We start from the raw sequence: 13,111 nt of genomic DNA, 5'->3' as shown, positions 1-13,111 counted from the left end.
TAAACATAGCATTTCACCTGACTTTCTAGAGAGGAAAAGGTAACTCCATAAAACAACTCCAGTTCTAAAATGTTTATTCTTTAAGTCAAAAAACTGCTTCTTCAACTCAAACATATTCCTAAATATTAAAATATTAAAATTCCTAAATATTAAAATATTCCTAAATATTAAAAAAGCAAAGGTCTTCCAACAGCCAGATCTTTTCTGCAATAGAGATTAATCAGGTTTGTACCTAACTCATTATCAGAGAAACCATCACAGTAATCATAATGGTGATTAAATTACCAGGGACAAATAAATGTAAGTATGGTATCTGTCCTTCCTCACGTACACACCCAAAATGACTTCTCTTAGAGTCATAATTAAGCAACACCCATCCTCACCATGCATCACTCTGATGATTTTCAAATGAATTCTAAAATTCATTTACAATTTCACAAGCAGTCTAATGGCAAGGTTTTTTTTTTCTCTTTATCTATATATTGGTGCTTAACAATTGTGTAGCTCCTCAGAATGCCTTATATTCAAGTGTTTTGATGCTTTAGGATCATGATAGTTAACAAGATCATAAAATTCCGCTCAGACATAAAAGATGCACACACAAACCACAGTTTGCACTCTTGTTTTAGCCACTCTCTAAGGACAGAATATTAAATTTAAAAGCTTATTAAAAATGTGCAAAGCACATTCTGAACCTTTCCCAAAATAAACAGCATACAACAATTCAAAATCGTAGCTTCTCTGTTCCCAAAATCCTGCTGCAAAGATCTATACTATTCTGCCACAGTTCACTACAGACCTGTTAATCAATGACTCATGATTTCATCTACAATAGAAATAGCATTCTCCAGTTGGCTTATATAATGCCACGCAATCATCATCAATGCTCTAAATCTAAGGTATAAAATAAAAAGCATCTGACTTTATCTTATGCAGAAATGTACATTTTTAAATCAATCTAACTACTTCAATGTTGGACAATAAAAATAAGGACATTTATAAAGACGCTCTCTACAGCGATCCAGATACTTGATTAGCTGTATACAAATGTGAGTGGAAAATCAAAACTTCTGCTTCAGCAGTGAAGATGTTAATTACACAGCACAACTTCTATCCAGACAGGGCACCTGGTTAGAATATTGCCTGCAATGTTTAAATGTCCATTGACTGTCCATAGAGGTGTGTGACCTCAGAACTGACTTGACTTGCTATTATTTGTTAAGTGTGAATGACAGGAAATCTGAGGCTCAGATCCAGACGGCACGGCTGGCCCTTGAGAGGCAGGAATAAGAAGCAGAGTGTCAGTTGGTCACTGCGCTCTAGACCCATGGCTCCCAAATTAAACCTATCATCAAAATCTCCCAGGGGAAGGTTTTTTAATGCACAGTCGTTCAGCACCAATGTAGATCCCAACCTGATCATCAGAGAGGCTCCAGGAACCTATATTTTCAAAACAATGCTGGGCATTCTGGGGGCCAGGCTGGTTGCAAACCATTGGGCTAGACTTATTTGTGGAATTGTGATAATACATGATTTTCTAAAGCAAGGTTCCAGAATGGCCAGTCAAAAGCAATAACGGAGCACTTTTAATATAAACAGACCATTTAAAAGATCTATCTTTGTTTGTTCTCATGATTCTTAATGTAATCCAAATTAATAGAGGAGACAAACACAGACTTCTGAATTCAATCCCCCCCACACTATGCCCCCATCCACGGGCAGAGCTGACTCCGAGTGCCCTGGCTCTCCCTATCCATCTCATTGGGTCCTCTCCCCAGTCTCACTTTACTCCCCAGAAATAATAGCAGCAGGATTTTCAATTCTGCCATGTGACCCAGGTAACCACAGATAGGCGCAGCCTTAAGAAAAGGACTTACTAACTCTGGCACTGCTCTTAGGAAGCCTGAAAGTTGGCACAGGAAGGAAATGTGGCTGGCTCCTGTGAGATGATCCTCTTTCCTGGGTAAGATACGGGTGGGTCCTGTGCCACCACACAGAAAGAGGCTCTCCTGAAAGTCTTACTACACTCCCATCCCTGAGGTCAACCATTAGACTCAAGATAAGAAGAAGAGAGACATCTGGTCCCAAAAAGGTTCTTGAGTCAAAGAGACCTAAATATCTTGGTCAATAGTTAGTCCAACCCCTTAAGTGGGCTCACTTGATGTTGAGATAGAAGAGATCCTCTTACATCCTTGGTTCTGTCTCTTCATCAGAGAAAGGAACAGTACTCCAATAGCTGCTAACTGAAGCTTTGCAAGTTCACACTTGAGCAAAGAATGATGGCAACAAAATTCAGAAGCAATCACACAATATGGTTTTCCAAAAAGAGGTCACTACAGAGAAAGCAGCAGAACTCCAAGAAGACCACGCCCAAAAAGAAAAACGCAGTAATCAAGGCACATACTTAGAAGATCTAGGAATTTCATGCCCCATTAGGTCCAGGAGTAAAGTATGTCCTTATTTTCAAAGGCAATATATAGGGCTACTACATACTGAGGGCTACTACATATATGATGCCACTACATAGACAAACCGTTTAACTCCCTCCTCCTGTCCCAAGTCCTTGCTCACCAAATCTTCAGTCACAAGGAGAGAATGTGCTGGCAAGAATTCCACCCACATCTTCAAACCCATTGACAGTTACATACATCAAATATATTAATACTGCGTTTTACAGCAATTAATAAAATGTAATGACAAATTAACTGCAGACTTCTGGTGAGCAACACTGACAGAACATGAAACACAGAAATAAAAAACTGATAACTTTGTGAAAGATCACAAGGTCAGAGAAGGGAAATTTATCATAAAACCCTACAGATGACACTAAGATTCAAAAATTAGAATTTCAACAAAAATTTAAGTTAAATGCTGTATAAAAAGGCCTTAGGGCTGTGCATGAGTTTCTCAAATGACATTTGATCAATTAGGAAGCCCTCTCTGTAGGTGATATTAAATATCTTCAAGAAATGATAAATAGCTTTGACCCAAAGCTAAAGAAGATAAGCTGTGACCAAGTTAAATCAGATTGTAGGTAATTAATGTTTTCAGAGAAGGAAAAAAACAAAACTTTCATTCTATATTTCTGCAGGCTTTGAATTCTCAGGAAAAAAAAAAACAACAACAATCAGCCATATCAGCTCAAGGACATCAGTCTGGGAAAGACTAGTGAGTCTGCGGCTGAAGGGTTATTGGATTATATCTACACTGCTGCCTATCATAAAAACAGCAATTTTTAAAAACGTCTCCTTTCAAGAAATGTCAAACGGAGTAGATAAGAAGCAAGTCAAAGAGACGCTATCAAAATAAATCTCCTCCATTCAAATATCTACCTCAATTATGAACTTAAATTTCCAAAACAATAACCATAGCTGTCACTTGGGAAGTGGTTGAGAAAATGCTTATATTTAAAGCAGGCTTTTTTCCCTTAATAATATGATTTTGTAACTTTGCTGGTCTGTGAATTGGATGCAAACACAAGCTATGACACTGATGTCATCTTGGCTACCATATTTTTCATCAGAGAACTCACACCTCATTATAATCAATATCCACTACATACTGAATCTTTTTTGAAAACATTACGATATTCTCTTCTGAATTCATAGTGTGAAGCATATTCTGACTTGACAAATGATCAAAAATTTAGCATTATCAATTCCCTAAGCCCTTCTTACTTATCTAAACTAATGTATTCACCAACTATTAAAAATACATGTGAATTATTAAATTGCAATACATTTAAAGAAACATTTAAATACATACATACATACCAGAGCAACTTAGCACAAGAAGTAGTCTTTTCTGCAAGGATATACTTTGAAATTTGTTATATGATCAAAACAGAACTTAGGTTGGTATATGGGTTCCTAAAATTTCCTGCTCAGGCTACGTTCCTGTAAATGTTCTTTGTTATCACTACTACAAAAGTCACCAGTATGGTGCACTGCTAGCAATTCCCACTGCTGTCTGGGTTACCCCAAACCTGAGAACTGTGGGGGCGAGGTCTTGAGAAAAGCCAAGACACACTAACCTCATCTGCACTCAACAGTCATCAAAGAACCAAATGATATCAAAAAAAAAAAGAAGGGAAATTACTCTGCTACTTGTGAGGGTAAAGAGTAGCTTGGTGTGGGTGGGGGGAAAAGGATAGACAGTGGTACAGAGAAAAAATAAAAAAAGAAAACACTAGATTTAACTAAGAAAGTATTCTCTTTGGGAAGACTTTAATCTTATCTGACTTGAAAGTGAATTTGAGGAGGTTCTTCTTTGAGCCTGGTGTGCTCTTGACCTTTTCAGAAAATCTACATAATTCAGCATGAATGGAAACCTCTACTTGTCCAGACAAATGTAGGCAACGAGAACTTGACCTCACAGAAAGACTAGGAGTCAGTACCTGCCAGGTAGTCGATGCTGCTTTTAGTAACCCATAGAAGACACAAAGGGCAGCTCTGTGCTTGTTATAGATGGAGACCCCTGAAGAGATCTTATAATAGAGCGTCAGTGAGCCGCCTAGGTTGGAGGAAACTGACCCTCCCTCCTTTTCCTTGTGGCCAGGCTGGGGCTCCAGGAGCTGCGGAAAAGAGGGGGAAGTCGCTTGCCAGAAGGATGATACCATTAACCCCAACATACGCATCCCCCTCCTCAGGAGAGCCCACCCAAGAAGTCCAGGGCTCACTCAAATAGCTCCTCTGCAGAAAGAGACTAGCTCCTCTCTAAAGCTGGCAGACCAGATTAAGACATTCATAAAGTACATGAAATTGAAGTGCATTCTATCCTCATTTTGAGGAAGGCCAAGGTAAGAGGTGAGAGACAAAGGGAAGGAATTAATAAGTACTAAGATTTTATTATGCACCAGATATTGTCCAAGTGTTTTCTACGCATATTTTATTTAATCTCAGAATAGCCCTATAATCTAGGTAACAGAATTCCCATTTTACAGATGAGGAAAATGAGACCTAGAGGGGATATGTAACTAGACTGTAAATAATAGAGCCAAAAAGTGTCAGATTTAGTATTCAAATCCAGGCTCCAAGGCCCATGTTTTTTCAGCTGTGTCATACTACCTTGCACATACAATTGAAGAATTAAGACTCATAAATGACAAGGCTGCTAGGTAATGATTTGAAATGAGGTACCAGAACTTGTGTCATAAAAATTGCACAATGCCTCCTCCACTGCTCTTGGTGTCTGTTCCATTAGCATTGACTGTCTTCCCACTGAAACAATCAGCCAGGATCGAACTAGTTATTCCATCACTATGCTGTATGCAAAACCGGTTGTACTGTGGGAGGGTGGGGGGAACCCTGCTTCAAAATAACTAGAACTGGCTCATGTGGCATGAAAAGTAGAATATATTATGCCTCAAATAAACATGTAAGAGAAAGTCAAGTCTATGAAAACTGCCAAAGATTTTCCTTCTTCATTTAAAAATCATCTTATCAAGTTGGTAATTTCAATCTTGCAAAACTATTTCAGACAAATATACAGCTTTCAGTGCTTTTGCCATATACGGAACTAATCTGACTCCAAGACAAGTCTGCAAAACTGTTATTTATTTATTTTTTTTACAGACAGTTCTTTTAAAAATCTCACCAAAAATTTATAGTGCCATATGTCTACATCAAGTTAAATTAAATGCATTAATGCACTGCAATGTGCATATGAAACAGTGTAAGAACAAAAGAAATATCAAGAAAGTTAAGTGCTTCCTCCGCCCCTTAAAAAGTATCAATCTTGGCAAGAAGGGTATGGGAATGAAGGACCTGATGGAAACGACAGAACCAGGGAAAAGGTGAACCAAATGAATTTCACCTATTGCTTCCCAATAAGAGGGAAAGTAAGATGTTCTAGAATAAATTATCAAGCTTTACTCTCCAAACTGGAAGAAACTCTGAAATACTGCTAACCAGTTATATAACAACAAGAAAGTGGGAGCAAGGCACAGAGACACAGAGACATAACCACGTCTGTCTCCACTGTCTACCAAAGAGCCCTGTTTAATAAGATGGGTTCCTTACATATTCTTATCCTAATATTTTCCATTACTTGCCCAATATATCTGTGAAGAGCAAATCATCATGTTGGCTTATACAGTAGTACCCCTTTGCCCACAGAGTATACATTCCAAGACCCCAGTGGATGCCTGAAACCTCGGATAGTATCAAACCTTATATATACACCCTGTTTCCCCAAAAATAAGACCTAGCTGGACCATCAGCTCTAATGCATCTTTTAGAGCAAAAATTAATATAAGACCTCGTATTATATTATATTACATTAAGTTATATTATATTATATTGTATTATAAAAGACCCGATCTTATTTTATAGTAAAATTTTATAGTAAAATAAGACCGGGTCTTATATTAATTTTTGCTCCAAAAGACGCATTAGAGCTGATGGCCCGGCTAGGTCTTATTTTCGGGGAAACACGGTACTATTAGGTTGGAGCAAAAGTAACTGAAGTTTAAAAGGTTAAAAATAACTGCAGGGCAGGCCTGGTGGCTCAGGCGGTTAGAACTCCATGCTCCTAACTCCGAAGGCTGCCAGTTCGATTCCCACATGGGCCAGTGGGCTCTCAACCACAAGGTTGCTTATTCAATTCCTCGAGTCCCGCAAGGGATGGTGGGCTCTGTCCCCTGCAACTAAGATTGAACACGGCACCTTGAGCTGAGCTGCCGCTGAGCTCCCAGATGGCTCGGTTGGTTGGAGCGCGTCCTCTCAACCACGAGGTTGCCAGTTCAATTCCTCGACTCCCGCAAGGGATGGTGAGCTGTGCCCCCTGCAACTAGCAACAGCAACTGGACCTGGAGTGAAGATGCGCCCTCCACAACTAAGACTGAAAAGACAACAACTTGACTTGGAAAAAAGTCCTGGAAGTACACACTGTTCCCTAATAAAGTCCTGTTTTCCTTCCCCAATAAAATCTAAAAAAAAAAAAAAAAAGTAGATAAATTGAAAAAATAATAATAATAATAAAAAATAACTGCAAAAACCGTAATTACTTTTGCACCAACCTAATATGTTTTTTCCTATACATAGATACCTATGATAAAGTTTAATTTATACATTAGGCACAGGAAGAGATTAACAACAATAACTAATAATAAAATAGAACAGTAAATGATGACAATATACTGTAGTAAAAGTTTTGTGAATGTGGTCTCTCAATATATCTTATTGTACTGAACTCACCTTTTCACTTAAAGAAAGCACTTCATGGCTTCTCTTTGGCATGTCTGAATTGCCAGCATCACCACTCTTGTGCTTTGGGGCCATTATTAAGTAAAATAAGGGTTACTTGAACACAAGCACTAGGATACCTTGACAGTTGACCTGAGAGCAGAGATGGCTACTAAGTGACTAAGGAACAAGTCCCATATGAGTATACAGTGTGGATTCACTGAACAAAAGGATGATTCACATCCCAGACAGGATGGAGTGGGATAGTGTGAAATTTCATCACACTACTCAGAACGGCATGTAATTTAAAACTTCTGGAATTTTCCATTTAATATTTTTGGACTGCTATTGACCACGGGTAACTGAAACTGCAAATAAATGAAACCATGAATAAGGGAGGACTACTATATTGTTCTTGATGAGAATTAAAATTTCTCCAACTTTAAAGCAAATTTCTGTCATACCAAATACCCTCAGTGCTAGACTCTCACTAGCTATGACACGTTTTCTATTTTATTTCATCCTGTTTCCTTGTGCCCATCATCCTAACAGGTAGCTGTCCCGACCAGTCACTGCAGATCTAGTACTTGTATCCAAGTCTAACTTCCACTTTCTAGTCATATGTTTTTCCTATGTCCATCCATGTAATAAAAATGTTGACTCAATCAGGATAAACAGCAGAGGACATTTACCTGTCACCAAAGGCTTCCCTATGGGTTTGAGTATAGATTTTCAAATAGCTAACACAGGGCTTACATTTTTCCTTACTTGTCCCATACATATGAGACTTCAACAAAAGTGTATCTAACATCAAAATCTCTATGTGTAAGAGCCTCCCTAACCACCAAGTCTATAACTCTACAAAGGAAAATGTTTACATTGATACGTTGTTCCTTTTTCTTCTAAGTTGCAAAAACTATTACACCATTTTTGAAAACCTGGATATGTGTCCATTCTAATTGCACTCATGTAAAATACCGATGTAGGCTTCCTTTCTGCAGCAAAGTGGTATCAGAAGAGGAAATTAAATGTCAGATGTTTGATGTTAAGAATACAGACATACCATAATAGTCAATGGGTATTTACTGTATCTCAGACTCTGTATAGGGAATATAATGCTTGGTTGGTCCCTTGCCATTTATTTTCAGTCTTTTAGAAGAATCAATTCTTCTCCAGATTTTCCTGTGTCTACAGCTCCCCTCTTAGTCTCCTTCACCATCTTGTCGTCCTCTACCCCTTCCCACACATCCCCAGCTCCATCTTCTTGCTGCATTCCATCTTGCAGACCATATTTATTCCCACAGCTTGGTCATCCCTTCAGTTACAATGATGAGCTCATATCAGATATCTCTTGCATTATCCTCTCAACTCACATTTCCAGCTGACTGTCTGGCAGAGCCTCTGATCTTACTATAGCTAAAGGGATCTTCATTGAATATAATTAGACCCAGCCATCCAGGTCCAACACTAATCCTCCTCCTCCTCCACAGGATTTAGCTGATCTCAACAATCAGAATATTTTTAAATCTTTTTCCTGTTATCTGTGCTTCTGTGGAATCTTGTACCTGTATTGTATCATTTAACATACAACTGCCTCAAAACCACAATTCCCTCTGGGTTTGACATGTTTTCTATTTTATTTCATCCTCTTTCCTCCATTAGGTAATCAACCTCCATTAGGTAATGAACAGAGAAGGATGGGTGTGAAGTAGGGTTTCCAGGCGGGAATTCCTACCCTTACGCAGGAATTTTTTTTCGCTTTCCCGTTCCCGAATCCCGACATATAAACTGTTTTCTGTTCTCCACGATGAATTATTTCCACAAAGTGACAGCCGATACTACCAACCACCTGGGTTCGAGGAGCTGATTTTCCCGATTTCCCGACCAACTTTTCTCAGGATTCGGGAATGGGAAAGGGGATAAAATTCCTGAGAATGGGTGGGAATTCCCACGTGGAAACCTAGTGTGAAGTGAGAGGAGCCACTGAGTTTTAAAGGTTTCTTTCATTGATCCAGTTTGACTTCACATAGTCGTGGATTTTTCATCTGTAAGATGGAAATAAGATGCCCACTTATAGGGATGTCATGAAGACCATATGGGGCGGGAAAAGTGGAAGCTTGCCAGGAGCAGTACGTTTGTTTGCTCTGAATCCTTGAGGGTAGAGATGCAACCTCCAGAGCACTCAGCCAAGACTTTGTTGTATTAGTATTAACTAACAGCTGCATAGCTCCTTACCAGGGATGCAACACATTTTCACGAATTGAAAACTAAAATGCATTTATTTATTATTAAAGAATTCTTCTAGAGGGTGATTTTACAATAAGAGAATTATTGGAAATCACTGTCCAAATCTTGTGGGGTTTTTTTTTTTTGTATTTTTTTAACGACACTTCTTTGAATCCACAAAAGAAACAACATAAATAAGATAACACTCCTTCTGACCAAAGGTCTGCTTCAGAGAAATCCACAGACATCTCTATAGCTTTAGTAGAAATATGAGAAAGGGGCAGTGTCTCAAAAGGTACTCACTACATTGCAAGATTATTTAAGGAGTAAACAGCATTTTGTCTGCCAGGGTCCTGGAATTGGATGTCACTTTGAGTTCCCGTGTATGTTTTTGTTCCTTTGGAATAGTGCAGTATTCTGTGGCGGCTTTTAACTGCCACAAAACCTTACTAGAAAGTTTTCATTGAAAGGTTCAAGGTGCTCCTTTTTCTGACCAACTTTTTATTCCACCTCTTCCTTGGACGACGTTAATATACTTCTTAGTCCTGTGCCCAGAACAAAAATTAAGCCAGGAATATAAGGTTTAAACTATAAATGCTTTTGTTTCACCAGATTCAAAAATTCCTATTTTGGAGCATTTCATGTTCTTTTATTTTCTCTGAGGTACAAGAAAGAGACCTAGGAACCCTCCAAAACAAACTTGGACCTGTTTATCAAAGAAAAGATGTGGAACACTTTTTAGAGATTTTAATATCAAAATCAGAAAATTCCTAATCACTCTTATAATAATGTATTTGTTCACATCAATATTTTATTAGAGAAAACATTATTAGGTTGATGCAAAAATAATTGTGGTTTTTGCGATCTTTTAACCTTTTAAACCGCAATTACTTTTGCACCAACCTAGTAATAGAACTGAACAGGATCTCAGTAGCTATGGATTGGAAACTGGTAGGCCACAGCCCACATGTGGCCCAGATACATTTTTAATGTGGTCCTTACAATTTTTAAAATTAAGGACACTCCACATTTAAAAAATCTGGAAACCTCTGTTTTTCTTGAAAAAGTAGAATTTTTTAGAAATGGGGTGGCAACAATCAACTACAGTCCAGTAGACACTGCCCCCTTTACAATGGTTTGCATTTTCCAGAAGCCACAATGCACACCCCCTCTCTCCCACAAGTCTCCCACTGGGATGCTCCACTCCTTCATCTCACCTATCAGACCCTTGCACACACTGGAAATGCAGATACAGGATATTTTTAAAGGCAAAAAGCCTGGATCCAAAAAGAGTTTCCCCATTCACTAACTCTGTCACTAACTCTGAATTTCAGGCCCCTCAGCTTTAAAATGAAGATAATTCCTTGACCTCACAGGTTGTTACTGGAATTAAAAAAGAAGTGTTTGAAAAGTACTTTGTAAACTGTAATGTAAAATGTTTGTCATCTTTATTCATTTCCCAGCCCCCAGCCAGATGCATAAATCCCCTCAACCTACCTCAGTTATTATTGGTTTCCTTGATCCTTATTTAGTACACCCTGTATGACAGTCTAAAATCTAAATAAAATGAATTTGATGCATGTCCTTATGTCATTTAATAACGGGCAGAAAAGATGAGCAAATATCAAAGGAAAACAAATTGAGTTGTTGAATGCCAGATCTTTACCAGGTCATTTCTGTTTGTGATGTAGGTATGAAAATAGTGCAAAGTGTAACAGCCAGATTGCTGACCCCTTCGAGTGCTGTGTTATCAGTTTACTCACTAGGCACCTGAGGCCTCAAGGTAAAACTGACAGTTCAGTCATTAGGGGTTCCTGTGAGATACCAGCACTGACCTCCTTCTTGGGCCTCACTCAGTGCTCCAGGAAAGAACCCAATCCATCAGAAAAGAAACAAGATCTATAAAGCTTTCTCTGTACCTCCTTCCTCTCTACATTTTAACATGAGCTCCAGAAACTTAGAATCTGGAGTATTAGGCCATGGCGCACATTTTATATCTATATCTATCTACATACAGATATATGTCAAAAAATTAGTAAGAGGCTTAAAAGAAGACATAATCTCAGAAATGGGCAGAGATGCAGAAAACTGCATTAAAATAATAATGCAGTGGATTTGGCATATTAGTAAAGATGTATGTTATGAATGCTATCTTCTTACATCAGGAATTTCACATATGTATTTCTGTTCTGGTCAATTTACAACAGAAGATCGTCCTTGTGTGGGGAACCACAATGAATTCATCTCCTGCTCTCAGTGTTAAGATAATCACGCCTGAGTGAACTGCAAAATACAATGTGGAAATAGAGAAGAAGGGATTTTAATTGGAATCAGCTTTCTTCATAAAATCACCAAAATGGAAGTAATTTATAATTCAAGAGACATTCGTTGAAAAAAAAAATCATCTCACTAATCTTTTAAACAGCATACCATATAGAGCAATTACCGCTTTTCTTGAAGTTGAATGAAATCGTCGCCTGAATAGATTAACGAAATGCCAAATTACCACATGGTCCTCAGTGTAACATTAAAGAAAAAAATCAAAATAAATAACAGCACCATTGAAGAAACCAGTTCTTTCAATAGATGTCCCACGGCTGATGTTTAAGCACGTCTCCTTGGCAACCAGGGAGCACAGTCAGTCTTGGGATGGGGGAAGGGGAGAATGTGGAGGGGGGAGCAAGTCTCGGGTTGGTGGAATAAGTCACCGGGAGTAGTACTTGCTCGCACCAGACGATGCTGCATGGGCTGCATGCCCCTGAAATTTCTATCAACTCTGGCGTCGCCCCCACTGGATTATCGGCAGCCTCCCACCTTTTCCCTCCGGTCTGCAGGAACCAACCCCGAACAGGTTACAAGGAAAGAGACTGACTTACCCAACGGGGTGAGCGTTCTGCTGGGTAATATACCCGAAGCGGCAGCGCAGGCACTGGGCTCACCCTGATGCACAATGGCTCTGCTTCGCCCCACGATGCTGAGATTAAGAGAAACCGCAGTAGCTTCTCTCTGCGGGTTTGGGGATGCAGTTGTGAAGGGGCGCGCGCGCGTATGTGTGCGCGCGCGAGACAGAGGGTGTGTGTCAATGAGAGCGAGAGTGGGTGAGAGAGTGTGTGTGTGTGTGTGTGTGTGTGTGTGTGTGTGTGTGTCCTGCCTGCCTGCGCGCTCCCGGACTCTCCCGCCGGGAAACTGTGTTTCCCAGTTCAGACACAGCTGCAGCGAGCACTGCAGGTAGCGCGTCGGGCTCGCTCAGCCCCCAGACAGCCGCGTCAGCCTGGAGATGCACCTCGGTGGACCCCGGGGCGGACTCAGACAGCGCAGCGGCTCCGCCCCCTCCCGCCTCGGGCGAGCCAGTACGCACGCACGCCCCCACCCCCTCCGCCGACGAGCCCGCGCGCACGCTCCCCTCCTCCACCCCGCTGCCGAGGAGGCGCGCACGCCGCGCACCCCCAAGCCCGAGGCCGGTGGCGAGTCGGCGCGCGCGCCCGCCCTCCCCGGAAGTCCCCCACCTCCGTGCCCCCAAGTTCTGGGTCTCTGGCACCTGCGCTGGCTGCTTTTTGGTCACATGCATAGCTCGCAGGCTGAGCTGCGCCCCCCCACACCCGGCGACAACTGAGACCCAGGAAATCAGCCCGCTTGCTGCTCCAGTCTCCTTTCCAAAGGCTAGAGAACAACCTGCGGTAATAGACGCCCTGACCCTAACC

General features: G+C 40.4%; 1 protein-coding gene across 4 annotated transcripts in view; it reads right to left on the bottom strand.

The window, feature by feature from the left end:
• The window catches only part of KLHL32 (kelch like family member 32), a 194,561-nt gene extending 181,867 nt beyond the window's left edge, over positions 1 to 12,694 (bottom strand). For all 4 annotated transcript variants that reach the window (XR_004422616.1, XM_033102237.1, XM_033102239.1 and 1 more), the window contains exon 1: positions 12,287 to 12,694. The gene's annotated coding sequence lies outside the window, so the exon portion shown is untranslated. The remainder of the gene's footprint in view (positions 1 to 12,286) is intronic.
• Positions 12,695 to 13,111: the final 417 nt, after the last annotated feature.

Source organism: Rhinolophus ferrumequinum, chromosome 3 (genome assembly GCF_004115265.2).
Source record: "Rhinolophus ferrumequinum isolate MPI-CBG mRhiFer1 chromosome 3, mRhiFer1_v1.p, whole genome shotgun sequence".
Taxonomy (NCBI): Eukaryota; Metazoa; Chordata; class Mammalia; order Chiroptera; family Rhinolophidae; genus Rhinolophus; species Rhinolophus ferrumequinum.
This window is presented reverse-complemented; position numbering and strand designations above follow the sequence as displayed.